Source organism: Carassius gibelio, chromosome A11 (genome assembly GCF_023724105.1).
Source record: "Carassius gibelio isolate Cgi1373 ecotype wild population from Czech Republic chromosome A11, carGib1.2-hapl.c, whole genome shotgun sequence".
Classification (NCBI taxonomy): domain Eukaryota; kingdom Metazoa; phylum Chordata; class Actinopteri; order Cypriniformes; family Cyprinidae; genus Carassius; species Carassius gibelio.
The window spans coordinates 4376289-4396896 of record NC_068381.1 but is presented as its reverse complement, the minus strand read 5'-3'; the positions used below and the strand labels follow the sequence as shown (position 1 = coordinate 4396896).

The 20608-nt window shown below is 37.1% G+C and overlaps 1 long non-coding RNA gene across 1 annotated transcript in view; it reads left to right on the top strand.

Moving 5' to 3' along the window:
• The window catches only part of LOC128022080 (uncharacterized), a 28452-nt gene extending 8394 nt beyond the window's left edge, over positions 1-20058 (top strand). Inside the window, exon 3 of the long non-coding RNA XR_008185850.1 lies at positions 19525-20058. This is a non-coding gene — a long non-coding RNA (uncharacterized LOC128022080). The remainder of the gene's footprint in view (positions 1-19524) is intronic.
• The last annotated feature ends 550 nt before the right edge of the window (positions 20059-20608 follow it).

Sequence of the window (20608 nt, the reverse complement as noted above, 5' to 3'; positions counted from 1 at the left end):
GAATTTGTGCTCTGCATTTAACCCATCCGAAATGCACACACACAGAGCAGTGGGCAACCATTTATGCTGCGGCTGCCCGGGGAGCAGTTGGGGGTTCGATGTCTCGCTCAAGTCGTGGTATTAAAGGTGGAGAGAGAGCTGTTCATGCACTACCCCCACCCACAATTCCATCCGGCCCAAGACTAGAACTCACAACCCTTCGATTGGGAGTCCAACCCTCTAACCATTAGGCCACGACTTCCCACAGATTTTTTTAAAGCAGAATTTAGCTAGAATCATTTGTGTTGGTATTCTGTATAACCCATTAAATGATAACGATTGAAAGACTTTTGAAAAATGTACAAATTATTTAGCAATATAAAAATTATTATTGGTGGTACAATTTATTTTTATGTATTTTTGAAGGATGCGTCTTATGCTCACCGGGGCTACATTTATTTGAACAAAAATATAGTAAAACCGTAATATTGTATTTTTAAAATGTAATTTATTCCGGTTGCACTTTATTTTACAGTACGTGTACTTACGTGTACTTATAGGGTACTTACAGTGTATTTATCTAAGAAAGTTCTTGTAACACAAGGTCACTACATGAGGTAGGGTTAGGTTTAGGGGTAGGTTCAGGGTTAGTACCTAGTTGTTACATAGTTATTGTAATTACTATAATAAGTACATAGTACATGAGGAACAGGACTGTAAAATAAAGTGCTACCTTTATTCCTGTGATCAAAGCTGAATTTTCAGCATCATTACTCCAGTCTTCAGTGTCACATGATCCTTCAGAAATCATTCTAATATGCTGATTTGCTGCTCAAGAAATATTTGCAGCATTGAAAAAAAGTTGAGCTGCTTAGTCTTTTTTGTGAAACCATGGTGCATTTTTCCTTTGATTAATAGAAATTTCAGCATGACAAAAAAAAAACTGCATTTCTAGAAATCCTTTGTAATTAATGTCTTCACTGTTTAATGCATCCTTGCTGAATAAAAACATTACATTTTTAATAAAAAAATAAATAAATCATACTGACACTTAATTATAAGCCCTATATAATAAGTAATCCATGTGAAAATAAATGGGACATGCATGGTGCTGTTAGAATGACCTGACTAATGTCATTAAATTATAATTAGTAGAAAAAAAAAATACTTTTCTGCATCCATCCATTGTTGCTGGTTCTGTCCAGTTCTTTACTCCATTGGTCCTGATTTACTGAGCCTTGGCCCTCGTGCAATCCCACACTCACAAAAGAGGTGTGATCTGTTATCCCCACAGACGCCACCGATGATACTGGAGCAACGAGAGCAAGACTGCATGGAGCCAAGGAGATGAGGTTTGGACGGCAGACAACCTACATAACACTATTTTTTTCACAGCTGTTGTGCTCATACTGTCTCTTTCCCTTTAAACAAATCAGCAGCATTGGAACCACAATCAGCAGAGGCGGATTGGTCTCGATAGGTCCCGAATTCTGTATCAGTTTGGATTTGGGAAGACTTTCTCTCATTTGTAAATGCTAAACTTGTCTGTAGTGCAATTTAATAGCCACTTAATGACCAGTTGCACTCATAAAACATTTTATTTGATGATTTTGGGTCTTTTTTCCAGACCAGTTCTGCAACATGTCCACACTAGACGTGTATATGAATAAACAGTCAGTCAGAGATGCTGACATACGACCAAGCAATTGTAGACATGTGCCACCAGTGAATGAATCCATTCTTGTGGCACGAGCACTGCCGAAGTTTGGATAGGCTCTTCACAGTATGCGCTGAACATGCAAGTGCATAACAGTCATTGCACAAAAAGACTGCAGTGCTTTCAGTGCCCAGCAACCTTTGCATGACTCCTGCATAGCGTTTGCTCTTCCTCCGTCTGAAATCAGTGTGTGTGTGTGTGTGTGTGTGTTTCATATTCATTTATTTGAAATGTTTGGTTGCTGTGAGAATAAGGATTGGTTTGTGCCATCCACAATGTATTTTTATTAAAAAGATTAATCATGTATGATTTATTTATAATTTCTATTCATGCATTAATAATGTTTGTTGTTGTGCAGTTGCATTGTTCTATTTATTTGTATGTTTGTTCATTCATTTGTTCATTGCGTTGGTTTAGTGCATGGTGATCATTAATGTGAACCTTATAATCCATATCTGATGTCTCATGTCACTGATGTCATCAGTTAACCATTCTATTTTCTACAATTACATTTTTCTCCATTAGTTTATTTATTTTTAAATGGAAGCTTCAAGTTTGAAATTGAAATGGACATGGAAAGAGTTATGGGGTCTGTTGTGTTTTATTGTTCACTTTGGAAAGATCCAGGAAATGACATCAGTATCTGTGGCCCATCTGCTGAGGCTTGTGTGGAGTTCAAGAGAGGACGTCGGGCCCAAATTAAAATCAGATCTAAGGGTGTTGATCAGATCTGCTTTCTTTGACAGGAATACATATATTGTTGTCTTTTCGGACCAAAGCAAGCTGGCTAGAATTAGGCCATTGGTGTTGAAGTTAGTCAGAAGTGAGCAGAGAGGTGCAGAGGTTAGGCAACAGAAGGTGGTTGATCTGATCATTCCTGTCTGCGATGAATTAAATCCAGAATGAATGACTCCTGGGAAAGGGGAAGAATGGGGCTTAGTCATGAAAAGGCGTTCCTGAGCAGTCCCGCCCTCCATGGTAACATGGATTGGCACATATATCTGATCACAATGGCATTCCCAACCCAAACAGATTTTATACAGCTTGTGCTTGCAGAGCCATTGCCAAGGAAACGGCTTTCCAATGGCATGTTAATGGTGGTGCGCCGAACCCCTTTAACATTTACACAGAGCGTTGGGTACCATAAACATTTCCCCTTCGTGTTGTGTTGACTGTGAGTTATGGCAGTATTATGGTTACAGATCTTTTCCGGTCTCCTACCATCACACCTGCTGTCTCAAGGATTAGACTGGATTTAAAAAAGCAATTTAGCCAATGAAAATAACTGTCAGAGAACATTTCGATTACCATTTAGTCAGTGAGTCAGTAAGTCAACGGCATTAGAAGTGTTGCAAGATGATTTCAATCTTATTACTAATCATTTCACTCATTATGCAGCTCTCTGGAATACTTGATTCTGATTGGTCAATCTTAGCACTCTACACTGTAAAAAGTATTATTATTATGTGTGATAATGTGTCCTGTGTCTTGTATCACTCCATGCCCCTTTTCTTCTCAAATATTAGAGTAACTTTTATCGATAATTAATGTGCTATATTTATTTATTTGCCAGTTAATTACAACTCTCTCACTCTCTGTATGTGTGTGTGTTTGCTCCTAGCATCGATCCTGGCAACTTTTCCCCTTGGAAATCCTGATTCCCGATGAGCACAGCATAGGTGACATTTGAGATAAAGTGCTTACAGGCTCCTATCTCTCAGATCACAACAGATTAAGTTTGTTCTCCTTTCCCCTCTGCCTTCAAACATAAAAGCAGATCGCCAGTCAATACTGCACACATATTGAACAGACTGTTTGTATAGAATTTTCTGAATCATTACTCCAGTCTTTCTTTCTTTCTTTCTTTCTTTCTTTCTTTACCATCCTAAACCCTAATAAAATAGATATTGCATTAGTGGGGTCGCTTTAACCCACAGAATTGTAAAAAAACCCGCGACAACAATGAAAAAGTTGCCCAATTACAAGGGAAAACTGTGGACTTGCAAAACTTGTGCAGCACACTGTCATATGAAAGTGAACACGGAGGCAGAGGTGCTGGGGGGGGGGGGGGGGGGTGTTAGGATGATTCCAAGGGCCCGACGAGGGACAAGGGGCCTAAAAAAAATTTTTTTTATTGGAATTGAAAAGATCAGATTCCATGTGGTTTGTGCTGCTCACACTGTCATGACAAAAACAGATCTGAGTCACATGTGAGCAAAAAATAAATAAATACAAAATTCATATTTGGGCCTAACAAACACCTGGTAGAATGAAACTTGATTTTTGAACAGCGGTAAACTCCAGCAAGCCCTTTTATGAAAAACCATTTACTTTTATACTTCCATATCAAGTATAATAATAGCAACACTGAATCATCTTGGAGAGAGTTTAATCGTCTTGACTGTTGTAACCGAACGTGACACACAGTTTGAATGCTGAATGGAGGATGATAAAAAATTGATGGTGCTTTATAATGTTTTTGTGCCTACCGTGGGATTTAACAATAACATAGAATAGTATACTCACAATATCAGATTTGGATCGGTATTATCTGACCGATACCTGATCTGGCAGAAAATGGAAGTATCGGATCCGATACCGATACTTCCGATTCTGAGTATCAGATCGGTGCATCCCTAATCTAAAGAACCTTTTGTGGAATGGAAAGTCTCTATGGATGTTTAAGGTTCCTCAAAGAGCCATCAATACCAGTAAAGAATCTTTGTTTTTAACAGTGATCAATAAGGGTTTTTCAATGGCAGATTATTTAGTTTTTTAGTACTTTACTGCTAAATGTGCATAAACATAAGATATACAAGGACTTTCTGTTTTTTTTTTTTTTTTTTTTTTTTTTTGAACCTGTAGCATTAGTATATGTGTGAATGCTTGTGAGAGTGAAATGGAGATAACAAAAGAGGTGGATGTGACCTCTAAACTCGGGTTGGGGCATCCAGGGGTCAGTAGTCCTAGAGAGATTGTAGGAGATGAGCAGTGAACTGGGTTATTCAGTAACTCTCTCTCTCTCACAGCAGGGTTTCGGACCAGCGCAGAATTAAATCAACACATAGAAATATACTCCTGTTTCTAGGAAGATCTTATTCCTTAAAGCCACTTTCACAATAGTCCATTCACATAATTTGGTTTTGTTCTTTTTATCGATCTTCTTCCTTTGAAACGCTCATCCTCTCTTTCACACTTACTTTTTTTACACACTTACTAGTCGTGTTTTCTCATTATCTGTTTATGTGTGCTCTGTCCTGTCAGGACGTATTCTGTATTGACTTTCTGGTTAAGGTGGAAATCAGGAGGACGGGTGATGTTGAGTAAATGTTAGTCCACAGTCAGGCTCAGTGTCAGGGTCAGGGATAGCAGTGTTTAAGCAGAGCCGTCCGCACACATTCACAGCCTCGCTGGACCTGTTACCAAAGACCAGACTCTCAAACGCTGGAATGCAAATGGTGTAAAATGATAACTAGAATCTGACAGTGGTGTATGAGCATTGCAATGATCTGCGAGGACATGTAGATATTAAGTATTGTGTATAAATGTTTTGTTTTTTATGGCTGAACAGTATTTTAATGCAGATTAACATTTCATTTGCTCTTTCATTTGCTTTGGAGACTCAGTGAAGTATGTTTTATTGAAGTATGTACATCGTCTCTTTTACAATTTCAGCTTTAAATAGAGGCAAATAAATTGATTGTTAACATACAGTAAGAATATAGAGCTGTGGAATAAATGCTAATAGTATAGATCAGATAATTTAGTCATGGAAGAAAATGAAAAGATTTTGAGTTCATATTGAGATTTTTGTCTTTCGAATGTAAGGACAATGTTTTCTCCACTTGATCTCAGATTTAATCTCATTGCTGTCCAGTAGAAACAAATATAAAGAAACAGGATAATTTCTTTTAATAATGAAATATTAATGAATTATACATAGCCTACACTACTACTATTCAAAAGTTTGAGGTCGGTCAAATTTGTTCTTTTTTTGAAAATTGCTCACCAAGGCTGCATTTATTTGATCACAAATACAGTAAAAAAAAGTGAATTATTATTACAATATAATATATATATATATATATATATATATATATATATATATATATATATATATATATATATATATATATATATATATATATATATATTTTCAAATCTATTTAAAAAATGTAAATAGATCGCAAATCATTTGAATCAGTTCGGGAGTTCGGAGCGGGATCGCGATTCATTTGAGTCAGTTTGGGGATCGCAAATCATTTGAATCAGGTCGGGAGTTCGTGGGTTCGCGAATCATTTCAGTCAGTTCGGGAGTTCAAAGCGGGTTCACGAATCATAGCTGTATATGGATAGGTATTTTTTACTAATTTAGTAGCTAAATTTAGTTGCTCTGAGTCAGTTTGGGGATCGCGAATCATTTGAATCATTTCGGGCGTTCGTAGCGGGATAGCGAATCATTTGAGTCAGTTTGGTGATCGCGAATCATTTGAGTCAGTTCGGGAGTTCGTAGCGGGTTCGCGCTACGAACTCATTTGAGTCAGTGTGTGGATCGCGCATCATTTGAATCAGTTTGGGAGTTCGGAGCGGGATCGCGAATCATTTGAGTCAGTTCGGGAGTTCAAAGGGGGTTCGCGAATCATTTGAGTCAGTTTGGGGATCGCGAATCATTTGAATCCGTTTGGGAGTTCGTGGCGGGATCGTGAAACATTTGAGTCAGTTTGGGAACTCAGAGAGGGTTCGCGAATCATTTGAGTCAATTCGGGAGTTCCAAGCGTGTTTAGCTGGGATATGTGAACTCTTATTTTTTGTTTTACTGATGTTCCTTTTAACAGTATTAAGTATAATCAAAAACTAAACAAATCGTGCCTAAAAAGTGCATGCATCTAGGCTAATGTAAATTTACATGATGAAGTCATATAGTGCCTGTGCCGTGTGTGCATTTTGAGTGCTTTCTTTCACTTCATTATTCTGTGTATTCAAATAAATTTATTAATGCATGTGAATGATCACAAAATTCAAGATATGGGGGTTAGAAAATATATATATATATATATATATATTTATATCATTGTAGTCAATCAATATCACACAAAGAGTGCCATTTCAGTTTTTCTCCAAAAATCAGCATGATTAAAATGTGATATATGTATAATAAATGTGAAGTTACTCCAAACAATAGTTTAATTACAAATACAAAATGTTGCAGAATAATGCAATATATGAATGAATAATAGCCTAAAGAACATTTGTGCCAAAAGGGTTCTTTTTGTCATTATAGAAGAGTTACTATTTACTATATCCCAATAGTAAATATAAATGTAATTCTGACTGACCTGCTCCCTTACTGGCGAATATGTCTGTGGCCAGGGCTTTTCTCATTTTTATTGGTTCCGTCTCTGATTCTCCTTTGCATTTACGGCTCCATTTTTTTGCATGATTTTCTAAGATAAAGCCTGCCTCTGGATATTGCCAATTAGGAAGTGCTTCGCTGATGTTTGGTCATGTAGTAGTGTCATTTTCACTCCGCGATCGCCTGATTCGTAGATTCATAAAACCGTCAATTAATTTGCAGTTGCATAACAGCCTATTGCACGTCAGCCTGATCGACTGCACAGCGGCAGCCGGCAGGCCAGAGCGACCGTCAGGCCACCGGGAAATGTCCCAGTGCTACCGATGGCCAGTCCGCCCCTGACTGTAGGTCAGTTCCTATACTGACAGGTTGGTAGGTAAAACACATTTAAAGGGAGTTTTAACCCAGACTGCATTAAACATGGGTTACATTTAGCCCTTGATCAGCATGTAATATGAAGTCTGGTTCCTCAAACAAATCCAGTTGAGAACTGCTGCTGTAATTTCTTGAGCTGGTTCGATGTGTTGAGACTCGGAGTGTGACCTGCAGTTTTTGGGGGGTTTTAGGGCCTCTGTAGATGCTGGTTGGGTGGTTGATGGGGGTGTTGCATTAGTCCCTCAAATGAACAGCTGAGTTATCTTATTTAGTCTGTATAAAAGCCGTCCAACTGTCATAACAAAGAAGCAGGACAGCAGGGCCCCTCGACAGACAATGGGGAGTCAGTGGCTCCAAAACGCATCCCTAACACAGAGCTCCCCAAAAAAGAGACGGCAGTTGAATGGGATTGAGGGACGCCTATAACAAAAAGCTGAAATCCTACTTAATTGAGGGCATCAGTCAGTGCTCTCACACTACATTTTGCATACCGGGTGCTGTGTAGAAGTTACTTTTGCATGTGTAATAAAATAGATTTAGAAACACCACAGATGATTGTGCATGTTCATATTTTATAAATATTGTATTTATTTTATTACTTTATTACTTCAGGTGAAATCACTTTGGCTTTGACATGATCCAGCAACCAAAGTGTATGTGAGTGAATCATTGCTGGGTGTGACAAAATGTACTACCGTGTTTTAATTAAACAAACTGCTGTTTAAAGTAGTCATCATAAACTATTTGCTTACTGCAAACACACTGACAACCAACAAAGTAGCTTCAATTGCAAATATTTTACAACCTACCCAAGAGCTTTAATCTCTGTATTACACGTTCTACTGAATTTAATTTCAATCAATGAATCTTTTCCGCTCATGTTGAAGGCCAAAAATAGACTAACATATTGCTTCATGTTTGGCTTTTTGAATGCATTTGTGACATGACTTTAAAAATATACAAAAAAAAAAAAAAAAAAAAAACTAAAAAATAAGATCAAAATATCTTTAAAATTCAACAAAATGTATTTTTTATGCCATAAGAAAATATGACATGAAGAATAAACTAAATTAAATATTTTTATCATTTATTTACATTTTTGTATATTTAAATTTTATTAATTTATTATTTGTATTAATTAATAAGCCAAGTCAGAAGAGTCCATTCCCAGGCCTCAGTTATATTCTTGTCTCTAGATATGGTTCAACTCCTTCCTTCAATGTAAGTCTGTGGGATTTATTTATTACATTTTTTTAAATCGGCTGATGCATTTAGCAAGTGACTGTCTTTACGAATGGATCATTGAATCGCTGACTCAAATGCGTTGTTCAAAAAACAGATTCATTCATTAGTGAAATGCTGCAGTGTTTCTCTGAAATACACAATTGTTTTGATCCAATTTTGTTTGGAACTATACAGAACAAAATTATAATTCAATCAGGACCACTTCCGTCAAGTATATTTAATGACAATTATAATTGCATACAGTTAGTGTTGGCAGTATGGTTATGTTCTTGGCAACACTCCACACACCTGTCCATGCAGCCATGCTTGGACAGAGCTGGGAGAGCAGCAAGACAAACCCCCCTGGGGTACAGGACAGAACCATTATAAGCATACATAATTACAATTCACAATTACATGAGTAGTAAACAAAATGTCATAGAGACTGCTTCCAATGAAGACACTGTAAAGAAAGAACAAGTTAGATCAGATTACAGGTTCAGTTGGTGGAGTTGGGGTTTGAGGAGGGAGTTAATTGCAAGCAGCAATGCGATGGAGAGACACTGAATAATGGGAATTTAAATAGACTGCAGGAGATAGGTGTCAAGACTGGATTGGTACACGTCAGGAACAGCTGACTGTCAGCTGACGCAAGCATGACTAAAATGACCTGACTGAACTAACGCGATGCTCTATATGCAACACTTTTGTTTTTGCCCCTATTTTTCATGAGCAGAACTCAAAGATCTAAGACTTTTTCTGTCTACACAAAATGCCTATTTATTGTGGCCAGCCCAAGGCACACCTGTGCAGTAATCATGCTGTCTAATCAGCATCTTGATGTGTCACACCTGTGAGGTGGATGGATTATCTCGGCAAAGGAGAAGTGCTCACTAACACAGATTTAGACAGATTTGTTAACAATATTTGAGAGAACTAGGCTTTGTGTACATAGAAAAAGTCTTAGATCTTAAAGTTCTGCTCATGAAAAATGGGGCCAAAAACAAAAGTGTTGCATTTGAAGTTTTGTTCAGTGTATTTCCATTGCCAATAATGTCTAAAATGTAACTCACTCAGTTGTAACTTTTATTTTTATTTTTTATCAACAGTTAAAATCACATTCGTAATCGAGATTGCATTCACTTGCTACTATTCAGGAAAACATCACTCTTGCTCTTGAGATATCACTAAACTACCCAGAGAGCACAGGTACGTCTGCAAAATGTCTGTTAAAGATCGCTTCGTGAAAGCATCTGCGGTTTACAAACATCTGATTCAGACGTCAATTTTACATTCATTCTAAATCATAAATATCTTCAGGACATCTTGTAAATGTGTATTTGACATCTGATAAGAAATGTCCTATAGACATATTGCAGATGAGCAAACACTAAAAATACATCTTGCAGATGTCAAATAGACGTCTCTGTGATGTACGTTTGTTATCAGGGTATATCACATCTTATAACAAAAACAAAAACTTTTTGGACTTTTCAAGATGTTTTTTTTTTTTTTTTTTTTTTTTTTGCAAGTGAGTGATATTCTAGATAACGTCTACTCACACTTCATTAAAACAACAATTAACATTATCATAGATAACAAATATCACACATGCCTAATGGAGTTTAATACTTAGCTTTAGCAAGCACTGCTACTTATTGAACTATTTAAATCAATAGTGTGGTAATCTTAGCTGAACTTGCCTTACATTTCACAATGAAAAAAAACAACACCTGAGACACATCTAAACTTTTCCCTGTGTTGCCATCGATTGACAAGAGGTTCTGGATGGGAGCTTTATAGAAATGTGTAACATAGGACAATAATGCTCTTCAGACTGGATGTCAGCAAAGTGCTGTCAAGCAGATGCTCACACACATTGTCAAATGAATGATTAAGACAAGCTTTGCGCTGAGACTGGGTTTTATTCAGTGTTTGTGATGTCGTGAGGGCCAGAGGTGGTTTTCTACCCTCCCCCAGGTCTCTGTTCCCCTCATATTCAATGCCATCAGCCTCACAGTATCATTCACTTCATGTTCACTAATTAACACGCTCATGACCTATGTTTCCTGGTTCCCAACTCTCGTGTACACAGTGTAAAAATTTTCTTTTAAAAAAATTTAAAAGTCACCATATGGATATTGTGAAAATCTATATTAGACTTAACAAAATACATGTAACTCTACTGTGCATTTAGATGGAAGTAAAATTAGTCACCTTATAATTTATGATAATAAACACTACTGCAGATGCTCCTAAGAAGTCCCTGCTTGACACATCATTTGCTTGTATTATATTTCAATATTTCAGTATTTATTTATTTATTTATTTATTTCATATCAAAGATTCTCAAAGAGACTTACTGATTTCTTATTTGTATTTATGAATGCAATACTTGCAGTGAATTTCTGGCACAGCTGGCAGTTTTCCTGTAAATTTAAACTGTGCAGGTTTCAGATGCTCAGCTTGTACAGTAATTTAGACGTAGCTTTGGTCACTATGTGTAAGCAAGTCCATTTTGAATTATGACATGATAAAGAGAGTTATTGTTACTTCTGTAAACATAATATAAGCCCTCTGAAAAGCAAGAACATCCATTAATTACACACTGAGCTTAGAGCGATCAGGGAGGGAACAGGTGCTGATTGTGTCTGAGCGAGCGCTCCGTGCCCGCAACACCCCCTATTATATCCCCTTACCCAATGATCCAAGAAACACACAAGCGTATTTCTGAGAGAACAGGCCCCAGCTGCGTGTCACACCTCATAACGCCTGAATGCTGCAGCTAGGAAGTTTTAGGACGGTCGGCATCAGCGGAGAGCGTTTCTAGGAATGCAAGATATTTTATCAGGGTTGCTGTAATGGACTATTTGAAGTGTATGATTCAGCATTAGCTTATGAGTCATGTGACAAGAATCCAAGTTAATGAGATCAATCAATCTATCAGGATTATCTCTGGTCTTCACATGAAAAGAACGTCTCATAAATAAGAGAATTTATGAAATAAGAGCTTTAGCTGAACCATGTCTGTAGCAAGAACCCGAATGTCTCAATGGAGGAATAGCTATTGTGCTAGTATAAGAATGTAACAATTAAACTGGGATTAGTTTGCTTGAACCATGCTTAAAAGACCATGCTGATCCTCAAAGATTTATGCTGATTATTAGTGCTAGATTGGTAATTGTCTAGATCAGGGGTGTCAAACTAAATTCTGGAGCACTGTAGAGTTTAGATTCAACTATAATTAAACACACCTGATCCAGCTGAAGTCCTTCAGGGTTATCTGAAAACTACATGATATGTGTGTTGGACCAAAACTCTCCAGAGGTGTTTCTCAATGTCAAGGAAGGATCCTCGGAAGCCAGTATTTTGTGGATGCTACGTCATCGACATCCATTGAAGGACTGTTCCAATGTCGAGGATCCTCGGAATTTCAACCAAGGACTGAGTTCTTCGTTCGAAAAATATGCCATACACAGGAAAGGATGCATATGTGTATCCTTCGTGCTCTTCGTGCTCTCAAATCACCCACAATCCTATGCGCGCAGCTTTGCTATCTTGTTCAAAAATTCAAGTCGTTAACGGTTTTTATTTACATTACCAAACATTTGTTATAACTGTAGTAAATATAAGTAAAGTTTAACGTTTAAATGCCAGCACAAATTACTTCCATATTGATATTGTAAATTATACAAATACAAATGGTTAACCGAACCGGACCTGTCATTTAACAATTGTTAACATGGTTGCGTCATCGGCATTTCTTTTATAAATAACTAGTTACGTTTTCCAAAGTAATTTAACGATACCATCCACAGCGTTATTCAAACGGACCTTTTCACTGACGTAATGACGCAATTACGTGCACTTGCTAGCCTGTTCCATTTACGTGTTCTCTGAATGCTAAAGAGGAGTCTCGCCTAGCCTCTGAAGGAAGTGACTTGGAAGGATCAGTCCTGCCAAGGAAGTATCCTTGACATTGAGAAACACCTCAGGAATGAGTTTGAGACCCCTGCTGTTGATAGTGGAAAGTGGAAAAATGGCTAGATGGTGAAGGTTGTCAACAAGCTTTGGAACTTTTGCTGGTTAAGCTAAGAAGCCTGGTGTGGACATTTTGTTTGGAGTGCTAAATAGCATGTATTAATAGATATTAGTGAGTACTGTGAAATAGAAAAAAATAAAAAAAGTTTCCACCAGGTGTTTTTTTTTTTTTTTTTGTATTATAATTTATTTATTGACTAGGCTAAAACTGCGGTATGAACCAGACTTTATTCTACAAGTCAAAGTGTGGCTACGCAAGAACACCAGCATCCCATAATGGGGACCAGCATCCGAAACACAACATATGCTGGTTATGTATGCTCTGAAAAGCATCTGGGCTTCATTATGCTCGTGCTTTTTTTTTTTTTAACCACAGGTTTTGAACTGAATAACCCCTTCAGTTCACCTCACTGCAACTGAATGAGATTTACTGCCATTTTCACACACGTGTAGACATACCATAACACAAATCTGGGAATTTGATGAATGGCATTTGCTATTAGTAAACAAGCAGTTTTTACAGCATACTACCAACGATTTATATACTGTATTTTAATATATATTTAAAAAAATGTATTTCAAAATATACCAAATTGGACAAAAAGATATCGCTTATTAAAATGTATTTACACAAATATAACAGAACTGTCAAACATTTTATTCATTTGCTGGCCTGCAGATGACTGTCTGTCTACAAAAGGCTGAATTGAATTTTTTATTTTTTTATATATATATAATTCATCCATAGAGTTTATCTATGAGCAATATCGATTGTTTGTAAGAATTATTATTATTATTTTTTTTTTTTTTGTAGTACAGCTGTGGTGTTGTTGAAACTGTTGAAATTCACATGAAAAGTATCTGACATCTTATAGTTATTTTCCAGTTATATTAGGAATATTCAAGGCTGTCCACCCCATTTGTTCATGCAATATATAACCATTTAGCAGGTGCTTTTATCTACAGTAGCAACCTAGGCTTTAATTGGCACTTGCAACCCATTTCACTTCCATAATGTAACACATTTACAAATTAAATCAGATATTCAATAAGAGAAGAAGCAGGTCTTGATTTTATCCATCAGGAATTCATCAACTTGTGAAATGCCAGGGAGGCTGCGGATGTGGAGGCTGAAGGTCAGCTTCTACCAATGTATCCCAATAGTAATTTATTACATTTTGGTATTACATTCAGATTAATCATGCATAATAAGACCTAAAACATTGTACCTGAGAGTATATGGTCAGTTTTGATTTCATGTAGTCTTTAAGCATTTTCCTCAAGGGCACAATGGTGGCCCGTTGTTGCTCAAATCGGCTACCTTCTGGTTACCAGCATGGGCTAGAGCCATTAGACCAGAGCACGCTTGTTTCCAGCAGCCCACAATAGCTTGATCACAGTCCCTGATACATTAGTTCATAGCTCTGGAATTCCCAGTGGAATTGGAGTCCTGTGGAAATGTGACACAACCCAGCACTTCCATTCCCTATTAAAATGCAGCCATGGGACGTGGGTTCAATGCAATTCTTGTGAGTCAACAATGAGGTTAGAAATACCACCAGGCTTCTGAAACCATATGCACTGCTGTCCCCAAAATAGGTTAGCAGAGGCCTTTTAACAGACCCCATCAGGGGAGGTGGGAGACCTTCATTCACAGGAAAGATTAAGATACCATCAGAAAGGGGTGCCAAGGGGGATCAGAGAGGAATGGGCCGAGGGATGAGCTCACCGACGGTGAGGCTGTGTGTCTTTGCTCTCGGCCAGATCAGACCCTCTGAAGTGCCATGGAGAGACTTGATTGACATGGATGCAAGCCATGAATGGTTATTTGTGTAGCATAACTAGTTTTTCTTTTTCTTTTTCTGAGAGCTCCTGTTGTCTGTTTATGGGAATTTTGCAGAGAGACTGTTCTCTTTTATTCATTGTTGGATTCAGTAATTAATTGATTCATATAGATTGTGAATAGTACACAGAACTGTTTGATAATTGTTTTTTGTTAGATCCAGTTACCCAGCCAACAGAGAACATTCTCAGAATTTGACTGATGTTCTGGCAAGGTTCTCTCAAAGTCATGAACAAACGTTCTTCTAGTAACATGTTGTCAAACGTTTCCAGGTCTTCAATAATATTCTTAAAATGTTAGCACAAAAATCGTTATTTATACATTATTAATGCAGCATTTTTTTCTGAAAGATTTCGGTTGAATGTCCATCTAACATTTTTAAATGTTGCTACTCTTTTCAAAATGTTCAGAGAATATTCAAAAGTAACATTCCCATAATGTTTGCAAAATTATAAAATGGAAATGGTCTGTAGAACATATTTTTGTTAGCTGGGTAATACTAGTATATTTTAAAGGTGTAAGTTCTGCAACAAACTCTAAATAATGACTGTTTCCAAACTGGTTTCCATCTGCCATTGTTGGATTAAAATGTTGGAGCCCTTGCTGGACAGTGCAGTAACTACATTAAATAGTCAAAATAAATTTCTCTCCATTGCCAGCCGTTTAAAATTATGCATGTATTCTGACAATATCAATATTTTTGCAAGCTACATATAAATCATTATTATTTTATTAAATTAATGTTAATTTGTAAATTATAATGTAAATTAACACATTAATGCATGTAATGCAGCTTTTCAGTTAATAATTGTTAAATATTTTATTCAACTGACAGCAGTAAATATAATTTCAGTTCCATTTTGACAAGGCTTTTAAAATAAAGTTTCATTATTTTTATTATAGTGATATTAGTCACAGAACATTTTAATCTAATTAAGGGATTCATGCATCAACCAAGCAAAATAAATGGGAATGCTTACTGATAGGTATGTTAAAACTCTTTGGTTTGCATAGAGTCACACCTTAAATGGCATTGGTTAAACTAGAAGTCCACATAAGAATGGAAGAAGGTTTACCTCTGCAGTTTGGAAATGTAATCACATGAAATTTAATATCTATTGCAATTAAAATTTGTTTATATCTGGCATGTGACATTTCTTGATAAATTAAATTAAAATTAAATTTATGCATTTAGCAGACGCTTTTATCCAAAGGGACTTACAGTGCATTCAGGCTATCAATTTTTACCTATCATGAGTTGATACTTGTTGTACATTCTGTTTGTCCTGTGCAATAAAATTTACATTAAGACCAAAAATATAATCAATTACTCTGTGAAGAATAGATGAAAAAGCTTCACAAATATTCCTTGCAATCGGCAACCTGGGTTTCTGCAGGCCACGCCTTAAAGAAATTCCATTGGCCGTTAATAGATTTTTTCTCAATCTACACTTTCCTTTGGCTCCAGCATGAAATCCATTTCCAACAACAGTGCTTAATCTAGTTCTCCAAGATCTCCCGTGATTGAATTAGAGCGGGAACAAAATGAAGACAACAAGCTGTCTTAAAGCCAATGGAGTCCAGTGACAAAAGCCTTGTCATGCTCTGGTGGGGTCTTGCCTCTAATCCAGAGGGTTTTAGATGCAGCAGACACTGGCTTGTTGTTCTTTGGCGGGGATGGCTAGGCGCTAAGTAACTAGCAGAGCTACTGGCGACAGTTCCGTCCAGGAGAGATGGACTGCTAATCCTAATCATGCCCGAGAATGCCGTCTGGGTCACATGACCTTTCACTAGCTGTAATAGAAGGGGTCATAATTGGGATTTATCGCCACAGAGGCAGCCCGCAGGAGAGGTGCCAGTCAAAGGGTTCTGGATCCTGGATGTCTGACGGGTATAGTGGAGAAGAATGAGTCATCTGAACGCTTATAGACACGGAAGCCACACGGGGAAGGCCACATTGAGCACGTAGAAACATCAGACACTAATTCAATTGAACCTTTCTACGCAGACCCTGAGGGAACATGGTGATGGAAAAATACAAATGAGATGGGATGAAAAATTATTAATGATTTTGTGTTCTTTTGCAAAACTTTTGTGTTCCCCTGAAACTTTGTGCTCGCTTGAGGAACTTTGGTGATGGAATAGTTTAAAAATTTTGTGCGAGAGAGAACGCAAATATTTTGCCAAACACAAAGTTTCTCAGTGGATCAGAATACTTTTGTGATAGCATACAAATGGTTTGCGAAGTTTTCTCTTTTTTTCAGGGCAACTAAGTACTTTTGCCAGAAAATGCAAAAGTTTTGCAAGAGAATGCAAAAACTTTCCACAATACTTTTGAGAGAGAACTCAAATGTTCTGCAGCTTAATTCAATCGTTTTACTAGAAAATGCTAGGTTTCTCGAAGAAACAGTTTGTTAGACAACGTAAATGTTTTGCCAGCAAACACAAAGTTTCTCAGGGGAACAAAGTACTTTTGCTAAAGAATGCTAATGTTTTGTGAGAATATGCAAAGTTTCTCTTGGGAGCACAATACTTCTGCAAGAAAATGCTAATGTTTTGCGAGAGTACGAGACAACTTTTTTTTGAGAGAATGCACTACTTTTGCACTAGACTGCAAATGTTTTGCTAGCAAAGTTTTGCAAAAACTCTGGGAAACACAATACTTCTGCAAGAGAATGGAAAAGTTTTGCAAGAAAATGCTAATGCTTTACCAAAAAAGACTAAGTTTCTCAAAGGGACACAATACTTCTGCAATAGAATGCAAATGTTTTGCAAGATAATACAAAGTTTCTCTGGGGAACATAATGCTTTTGCAAGAGAATGTAAATGGTTTTTGAGGGCATGCAATATTTTTGCACTAGAACACAAATGTTTTGCCATCAAATGCTAATTTTCTCAGGGAAACAAAGTACTTTTGCTAAAAAATGCAAATGCTTTATAGGAGTATACAAAGTTTATCTTGGGAACAGGATAGAATGCAAATGCTTTGCGAGAGAACACAACTTTTCTTTTTTTAATACTTTTATCCAAAAATGCAAATGTTTTGCAAGAGAATATAAACTTTCTCTGAGGAATGCAATACTTTCGCAAGAGAATGCAACCTTTCTCAGGTTTACCGCAATACTTTTGTGAGAGAATGCGCCAATGTTTTGTGATAGAAAACAAAACTTGTGATAGGTTCTCTGAAAGCAGAAAAGCATTGAAATATATATATTTTTCCCATTTAATATTTTTTTCTATCATATTTTTTCCATACCTTTCTGAGTGTTTGAATGAACTTTAGCTGCTTTATTATAGTGTTTACGGACTGTTAATTTATGTATGTAAGTACCACAAAGCAGGAATACAAAATTGCTAAATACTTCCTATACCTACATATAGTCCGACTCGCTGTGCAATTGTTTTATGTTGTCTTATGGGAACATATGTTCTAGGTCTTTCTTTGCTGTGTTTTGTTTGGGACATGCATTGTGTTTTGACATCAACATGTACAAACTTTAGTGGAAACATGAGTGCAGATTTTGCTCCCCAAATCCCATTTCTACTTTTCTTGGTTAACATGAAGCACAGGTTTTTGGTTGAGATTAGCTGGAGGGTCCTCTTCAACAAGAAGGCCTTTTCTGTCTCTGGTGTAAGTCTATTCAGGGTGTCCTAATCCTGTTAACAAGATCCCTGACTGTGGGTGTCTGGGAAGTTGGATCAATATCAAATTCTCTCTTTTCACTGTTCTGCTCAGGCAAGTGATAGGCCAGCTTAAGAGGGTCTGGCAGGAGAACATGTCGGTCCGTGACTTTGCTGTACCAACAGAGATTGAAACGGCTTTCCACACTGCCAGAGTTACTATTTTACAAGCTAGAGATTTAGAAATGAGCTTTTCATCTATTTTTTCCCCTACTGTTTATAGGACAAGAGATTTAAACAAATATCTTAAAAGTACTTGACAGTAGCAGGTATCGTCTGTGGTCCCAATTATCAGAGTGAACAATGGTCCTCCTCATCAGACATGATGAGCATGAAATATGCTCTCAATTTATCACAGGGGTACATTACCTGATCTGGGGTGTTTTCTCATCTTTGTCTCTACTGCTGGGGCTGGATAACCCAAAGGCCTTGATGTATCATTGCCCTGTTGGATGTCTGCTGACTAATGTACCAGTAAAAAAAATAAGTAAGAGGGGGTGGTACAAGTCAAGTGGAACTTAATTACCTCTGACAAGAGTTTCAAGGAGGAAAAAAAAAGGATACCAGATCACACATGTGGGGATCATGTGACAGCAATGACCAGCACTCTAAAAGTAGATTATTTATATCCAACAGTTTTAGAGAACATGATGAATCGCACAATACTGGAAATCTAATTTCTTTTCCGATCTATACCACCCAGCAATCCGCCTCCAGAAAAACATGTTTGTGTGTGACCGAGGCAAAATGACACGTGCTGAGAAAAAGTCGGTCTCAGGGGCCTTCGACATAGCGAGCGTCCCATGTTTCTCCTGGGGGTCCGAGTGCTGTGTGCATCTGGAAGAGATATTTGGCTGAAGCTTGGCCCAGAAGGCTTTCACAATGTGCCTTCCCGTCTCTGAAACACATCAGAGTTGAGATACATGTCAGGAAGACGAAATGCAGCGTTATTGTCGGAGAGGAACAAGAGGGTTTGTTGAGCGAAATCGCACGATACAATTAAACCAATTCTGACGAATAACAAACATAAAACACACTGCTTGTTTTACCTCTCTACATTTCATTAGAAACATTCGCCATGCTCTATCCAGCTAACGTAATAAAAATCATTATTTATATTTAGAAAAATAACTCTGGATATCCAAGATGTTTATTTCGGGATTTGGTGAAGCATGGTTTCAGCTGCGGTTCAACAAGCCCTTGATGAACTCTTGCACTTTGACTGCTAATCTCAAATCACTCTCACACAGGAGCTTTTGGCTGTGCTAATTGTTTTGCTTATTTTTATCTGTCTTCCCTTTTTCCTTTCAGCGCCAAGCAGAGGAGCAGCCAACAAGAAGCAGGTCCAACAACATGCCTCTCAGCACGAGCGGGAAGTCTAATTTTCACATCTGCTCAAGTGAGAGGCTTAAATCAACAATCACTTAAGATAACAAGACTATATAAATTACAATGGCAATGAATTTAATGAGCAGAGCTCTTAAACATCCAATATTGTGAGCGTTTGAAGGTCCCTGAAGAGTTGAGCAACTGTGGTGCGTAACCAATGACTCAAAGAAGTGGCAGAAGTTCAGGTCTCTGTTCCACAAAAAGCTTAAACGAATTCTGTATTCCTGGCAACTAGTGATGATGGCACATCCTAGAAGATATTTATCTTCATTTATGAACATTGCACACGTTGTTCTGTTAATTATCAATATTGATGGCCAGGAGATAAGGTAATGAGTAAATACTATGTGTTATTATTTCCATGGGAAGCATCACTTTCACTATAGACTTACAAATGATTTTCACTTAGTAGGCAATAAAACAGGTGGAAAATCTCACACACATAGACATTCACAGATTTTTGGGCTTTGTAAGATTTTTTTAATGTTTCTAAAAAAGTCTCTTATGCTCACCATGGCTGCATTTATTTGATTAAACCCCCCCCCCCCCTAAAAAAAAACCCAGAAATATTGTGAAATTTTACAAAATTTTCAAATAACTTAATTTTTATATATTTTAAAAATGAAATGTATTACTGTGATGTCAAAGCTGGATTCTCAGCATCATTACTCCAGTCTTCAGCGTCACATGATCTTCAGAAATCATAAATGTACTGCTCAAGAAACATTTCTTATTATTATCCATGTCGAAAACAGCTTAACGTTTTTGTCAATTTTCAATTTATTTATTTAATTACTAGGATTCCTTGATACATAAAACGTTCAAAACACAACATTTATTTGAAATGGAAATCTTCCATTTCATGAATGTCTTTATTGTCGTTTTCGATCAGCTAATGCACCCTTGCAACATGCTCACAACCTCATGCAAGAACTTTTGCACATGCAATACAAATTTTGAAGAAAGTGTACCCTACCCTAAAAAGGTTGCTGTACAAGAAAAGAAG